Below are 7,358 nucleotides of genomic sequence, written 5' to 3'. Positions count from 1 at the left end.
GCACCTAGTACCCTAACCCGAGCCTCAATTTGATCTTTGCAGCTCTCCCCGGCGAGATCCACCAACGCCCGAACCACCGTCCCCCGGAGTTAGGGCCGCCGTCGACGTGGTGCTCACCGACGCTCAACTCCACCACCCACAGGTGCGAAAGAACACGGTGAACACGTTGGTAACCCCCGATCCCCCTGCCTCGCCGTGGATCGCCGCCGTCGACCACCGCGGCCCTCGGGCGCCAGCACTCTGTTTCAGTTTTCAAACCCGACGGGTGGGACCTCCCCGTCAGCTTTTTCTTCTTTTTGAAACGTTTTCTGAAAATGCCTTCGGGCAAAACACGTCTTCCCCCTGGACTGACGTATTCTAGACTGAAACGTTTGCTGTTTTTATAAAATAAACCCTGAAAACTTTCTGTTTCATTACAGAAAGGTCCCTGGACTAAAATTCTTATAACTTTTAAACAAAAGATGATTTTAACTTGAAACCTTTTCTGTCATCTTTATATTTCTGTCTAGTTTTTTGTCATATTTATTTGAAAAATATTTGGGATACTTTTTGTGCACGCACGGTATTTATGTAGTATCCGGTTTTTCTTTAAATACGTAGATACCGGGAGGAGTAAAGGAGACGCGTACTTCGCCGAGCTAGACTCCGACTTCTCCGAACAAGGCAAGCATGTTTGAACCTTTGATATGATGAGTGTTTTGCATGTTTGCTCAAGTAGTTTTCTCATGGCATGTTTATATAAGCATTTGTGAATGTTATGTACATGCAAGGCAAGCTACCGGTGAGCTTCGATGTTGATGTGTTCTTATGATGATAAGACAACACGATCATGTGGTGACATGATAGGTTGCAGGCTGGTATTGTGGAAGCATGCCAGTTTTATGCCAACCGTGAACTCCAGTTTTAACGTGGGTCAAGTCTCGATCCCTTTCGTTTCCCCTTCGTGCTGCCACATGTTTTCTGCAAAGAGTGCGATTTAGTAAGTTGCAAACCTCTTTCCTAGTACACACCAAACAGAGGGACCGCGATGAGGGTTCCATGGCCCTGGATTAAAGCCAGTCATCCGGTCAGGGGGCATGGGTGTTTCCGGTTGGGACCGAGAGGGGGCACCCCTTAGAGCGCGCGATATAAATTTGATCCCATGCTATTCGAGGTTGTAGCCTCCCCGTCTTAAGGTTTTTCTTGAACGTCGCCGAGGGTGATCCCTGGCAACGGAATGTGGAATGGGTGTGTACTGGTTAGACGTGTTTCTTCTAAAACACCGTAAACGGAACTAGTCCTTATGACTACTGAAATCCGTTGGCTGTGGTTAAAGAGTACAAACTCAGCAGAGTCAAAATCATTCGAGTATCCATGTCCACGATCAAGGACTTGGGCATCATCTCAGTGCCAGCGTCAGTCTCCGTGTCAAATCTCAGTGTCAACCCCGGTGACAGTCTCCGGAGTATAAACATACAACCGATAGTGGTAAACTCGGTTGAAGGTTATTCATGTGAATGGACTAACCAATTTATTATTTTACGCTGAGTATTTCCTTGTGATGATTTGAATTCATGAGCTACTTAAATTCGAATGATAAACTATAAGCCCTTTATGTGATGTCGCGCAGACGTCCGACTGTGGCATTATTGTTATTTACTTTTGATATAAGCCCTTTATGTGATGTCGCGGAGACGTCCGCCTGTGGCATTATTGTTATTTACTTTTGACAGAAGCCCTTTATGTGATGTCACGCAGACATCCAACTATGGCATTATTGTTATTTACTTTTGATATAAGCCCTTTATGTGATGTCGCTCTGACGTCCGACTGTGGCATCATTGTTATTTATTTTCATTATAAGCCCTTTTCGAGGTGTCGCCTAGACGCCCGACTGTGGCATGTCCTGTTATTTACTTTTCAATATAAGCCCTTTATGTGGTGTCGCCTCGACGCCTGACTGCGGCATGTTGAATTTGTTTCCACCTTTCGAGGCATCGCTTCAGACACCCGATCGGTTTTCAGTTATTTTTATTGGGATTTTGGGAGGACTACCGCCTGATTTCCTCATACTTATCGTGCAGTGCAAATCTATTATTTGATTGTGCATACTGACCTGCTCATGTGCATCATGTTTACATTTGTTATATCTTATGTCCGAACTGTCTTGCGAGTACATTCAAAGTACTCACCTGGCTTGTTGATTTGGCCAGATGTTGATGAAGGCGATCTTATGGATGAAGAGTTCGATAGCGAGTCCGACACCTAGAGGAGTCCCAGTCAATCATGTGCGACCCTGGAGTTGTTCAATTGTATTATACACGCTTCCGCCACCCAAATAAAAATCATCAAGCCTCACTCCGACGCTTGATGAGCTGTAAGATTTCAGAGTCATGTCACCCACCTCACTGTGACATATCCACCACCACCTCTATTACGAGTCAGTAGTTATGCCACCATACCCTTGTGTCATATCCGCCTCTATTTATAATATAGGCGTGCTTGTAATAATTTGTTGAGCATCCTCAGCTCAACCATGTATAATATTAGTACTGCTGGATTTCTGTATCAAGGTTTTGTCTGCCAGTAAGAAGAATTCTTCTGTACTGGTTAATACAAAGATCGGCTTTTCAATAAATATTTTATTGGAAAGGCGGTCGTGACAGCTACTTTACTACATCACCCTTTCCTCTTCAAGGGAAAACCAATGCAATGCTCAAGAGGTAGCAAGAAGGATTTTTGGCGCCGTTGCCGGGGAGTCTGTCAACACACCAAGTACCCATCACAAATCCTTATCCCCCGCATTACATTATTTGCCATTTGCCTCTCGTTTTCCTCTCGCCCACTTCACCCTTGCCGTTTTATTCACCTTCTCTTTTCCGTTTGCCTCTTTTTTGCTTGCTTGTCACTATGACTTAAGATAATACCAAATTGTGTGACTTTACCAATACCAACAACAATGATTTTCTTAGCACTCCAATTGCTCCTCTTACTGATACTGAATCTTGTGAAATTAATACTACTTTGTTGAATCTTGTCATGAAAGATCAATTCGCCGGCCTTCCTAGTGAAGATGCCGCTACCCATCTAAATAGCTTCGTTGATTTGTGTGATATGCAAAAGAAGAAAGATGTGGATAATGATATTGTTAAATTGAAGCTATTTTCTTTTTCGCTTAGAAATCGTGCTAAAGCTTGGTTTTCGTCTTTGCCTAAAAATAGTATTGATTCTTGGAATAAGTGCAAAGATGCTTTTATCTCTAAGTATTTTCCTCCCGCTAAGATCATCTCTCTTAGAAACGATATTATGAATTTTAAGCAACTTGATCATGAACATGTTGCACAAGCTTGGGAGAGGATGAAATTAATGATATGTAATTGCCCTACACATGGTTTGAATTTGTGGAAGATTATACAAAAAAATTATGTCGGATTGAATTTTGCTTCTAGAAATCTTTTTTAGATTCGGCCGCGGGAGGCACTTTTATGGAAATCACTTTAGGAGAAGCTACCAAACTCCTAGATAATATTATGGTTAATTATTCTCAATGGCACACTGAAAGATCTACTAATGAAAAGGTGCATGCGATAGAAGAGATTAATGTTTTGAGTGGAAAGATGGATGAACTTATGAAATTATTTGCTAATAAAAGTGTTTCTTCTGATCCCAATGATATGCCTTTCTACCTTGATTGAGAATAATAATGAATCTATGGATGTGAATTTTGTTGGTAGGAATAATTTTGGCAACAACGCGTATAGATGAAACTTTAATCCTAGGCCGTACCCTAGTAATTCCTCTAATAATTATGGTAATTCCTGCAAAAATTCTTATGGAAATTTTAATAAGATGCCTTCTGAATTTGAGACTAGTGTTAAGGATTTTATGAATTCGCAAAAGAATTTCAATGCTTTGCTTGAAGAAAAATTGCTTAAAGTTGATGAATTGGCTAGGAACATTAATAGAATTTCTCTTGATGTTGATTCCTTAAAACTTAGATCTATTACACCTAAGCATGATATCAATGAGTCTCTCAAAGCCATGAGAATTTTCATTGATGAGTGCAAAGAAAGAACCGCTAGGATGCGTGCTAAGAAAGATTGCTTTGTGAAAGCGTGTTCTTCTAGTTTCTATGAGAATAAAGATGAAGATCTAAAAGTTATTGATGTGTCTCCTATTAAATCTTTGTTTTGAAATATGAATCTTGATAATGATGGGACTGAATATGATCCACCTTTACCTAGAAGGCGTTCCAAAAATTCGGAGTTTTTATATCTTGATGCTAAAATTGATAAAAGTGAGATTGAAGAAGTTAAAACTTTAGATATCAATGAACCCACTATTTTGGATTTCAAGTAATTCAATTATGATAATTTCTCTTTGATAAATTGTATTTCCTTGTTGCAATCCGTGCTAAATTCTCCTCATGCTTATAGTCAAAATAAAGCCTTCACCAAACATATCATTGATGCTTTGATGCAATCTTATGAAGAAAAGCTTGAGTTGGAAGTTTCCATCCCTAGAAAACTTTATGATGAGTGGGAACCTACTATTAAAATTAAAATTAAAGATCATGAATGCTATGCTTTGTGTGATTTGGGTGCTAGTGTTTCCACGATTCCAAAAACTTTGTGTGATTTGCTAGGATTCCATGAATTTGATGATTGCTCTTTAAACTTGCACCTTGCGGATTCCACCATTAAGAAACCTATGGGGAGAATTAATGATGTTTTTATTGTTGCAAATAGGAATTATGTGCCCGTAGATTTTATTGTTCATGATATAGATTACAATCCTTCATGACCTATTATTCTTGGTAGACCTTTCCTTAGAACGATTGGTGCAATCATTGATATGAAGGAAGGGAATATTAGATTCCAATTTCCATTAAGGAAAGGCATGGAACACTTCCCTAGAAAGAAAATAAAATTAACTTTTGAATCTATTATGAGAGCCACTTATGGATTGCCTACCAAAGATGGCAATACCTAGATCTATCCTTGCTTTTATGCCTAGCTAGGGGCATTAAACGATAGCGCTTGTTGGGAGGCAACCCAATTTTATTTTTAGTTTTTCTTGCCTTTTGCTTCTGTTTAGGAAAAAATATTTGATCTAGCCTATGGTTAGATGTGTTTTTATGTTTTAATTAGTGTTTGTGCCAAGTTTAACCTATAGGATCTTCTTGGATGATAGTTATTTGATCTTGCTGAAAATTCCAGAAACTTTCTGTTCACGAAAATATTGTTAAAAATCACCAGAAAGTGATAAAATATTGATTCATATTTCTGATGATCAATAAACAAATTATCTAGGTCTTCCTATTTTGGCTGAATTTTAGGAGTTCCATAAGTTTGCGTTAGTTACATATTACTACAGATTGTTCTGTTTTTGACAGATTCTGTTTTTCATGTGTTGTTTGCTTATTTTGATGAATCTATGGCTAGTAAAATAGTTTATAACCCATAGAGAAGTTGGAATACAGTAGGTTTAACACAAATACAAATAAAGAATGAGTTCATTACAGTACCTTGAAGTGGTGTTTTTTTTCTTTCGCTAACGGAGCTCACGAGATTTTCTGTTAAGTTTTGTGTTGTGAAGTTTTCAAGTTTTGGGTAAAAGATTTGATGGATTATGGAAGGAGTGGAAAGAGCCTAAGCTTGGGATGCCCATGGCACCCCAAGATAATCTAAGGATACCAAAAAGCCAAAGCTTGGGGATGCCTCGGAAGGCATCCCCTCTTTCGTCTACTTACATCGGTAACTTTACTTGGAGCTATATTTTTATTCACCACATGATATGTGTTTTGCTTGGAGCGTCTTGTATTATTTCAGTCTTTGTTTGTTAGTTACCACAATCATCTTTGCTGTACACAACTTTTGAGAGAGAGAGACACATGATTCAGAATTTATTAGAATACTCTATGTGCTTCACTTATATCTTTTGAGCTATATAGTTTTTGCTCTAGTACTTCTCTTATATCTTTTAGAGCATGATGGTGGTTTTGTTTTATAGAAACTATTATTCTCTCATGCTTCACTTATATTATTTTGAGAGTCTTAAACAGCATGGTAATTTGCTTAAATTGGGAAATTGATCGTAATATGTTAGGTATTCAAGATTAGTAAAAACTTTCTTATGAGTGGGCTGAATGCTAAGAGAAGTTTGATGCTTGATGATTGTTTTGAGATATGGAGGTAGTGATATTAAAGTTGTGCTAGTTGAGTAGTTGTGAATTTGAGAAATACTTGTGTTAAAGTTTGCAAGTCCCGTAGCATGCACGTATGGTAAACTTTATGTAACAAGTTTGAAACATGAGGTGTTCTTTGATTGTCTTCCTTATGAGTGGCAGTCGGGGACGAGCGATGGTCTTTTCCTACCAATCTATCCCCCTAGGAGCATGCGCGTAGTGCTTGGTTTTTGATGACCTGTAGATTTTTGCAATAAGTATGTGAGTTCTTTATGACTAATGTTGAGTCCATGGATTATACACACTCTTATCCTTCCATCATTGCTAGCCTCTTCGGTACTGTGCATTGCCCTTTCTCACATTGAGAGTTGGTGCAAACTTCACCGATGCATCCAAATCCCGTGATATGATACGCTCTTTCACACATAAACCTCCTTATATCCTCCTCAAAATAGCCACCATACCTACCTATTATGGTATTTCCATAGCCATTCCGAGATATATTGCCATGCAACTTTCCACCGTTCCGTTTATCATGACACGTTCATCATTGTCATATTGCTTTGCATGATCATGTAGTTGACGTTGTATTTGTGGCAAAGCCACTATTCATAATTTTTCATACATGTCACTCTTAATTCAGTGCTATCCCGGTATTACTACAAAAAAAAAGACACATCCGTGACATTTTGGGCCGAACGAATTTTTTTTCTGTCATACATATGACACTTCTATGACGATAATTGTGACAAAACCCGGTATCATCATAGATGTGGTGGGCTCCTACTTCTATGACAAAAAATCATGACAGAAAATGGGCTTTTCGTCCTGGGCGGGCTGGAGACGTAGCTGCATGACATTCTTTGGGCCGTGCATGACGAAAAAAACCGTGGTAGAAGCGAGGGCGAGGAAAATTTCGGGGAGTTCCCGATTACAATGGGAGGTCGGGGACCGAGCGATGCGCGTTTCTCTCGTACACGTACGTGTGTGTGTGCGAGGCTTTGGCTCTAACTGAACCCGAGCGATGCATTGGGCTCTAACTGAACCCGAGCGGTTGCACTGCAGGCTACGCGTTACTGAACCCGAGCGATCGATCGGTGGCTGTTAACTGAACCCGATCGAGCGATTCCTTCACTACTGCTGCTAACTGAAGCCGATCGATGCTGCCTCTGGATGAACAGTGAGCGTTGCG

This window comes from Triticum dicoccoides, chromosome 3A (assembly GCF_002162155.2).
Source record: "Triticum dicoccoides isolate Atlit2015 ecotype Zavitan chromosome 3A, WEW_v2.0, whole genome shotgun sequence".
In the NCBI taxonomy this organism is placed as follows: Eukaryota; Viridiplantae; Streptophyta; class Magnoliopsida; order Poales; family Poaceae; genus Triticum; species Triticum dicoccoides.
This window is presented reverse-complemented; position numbering follows the sequence as displayed.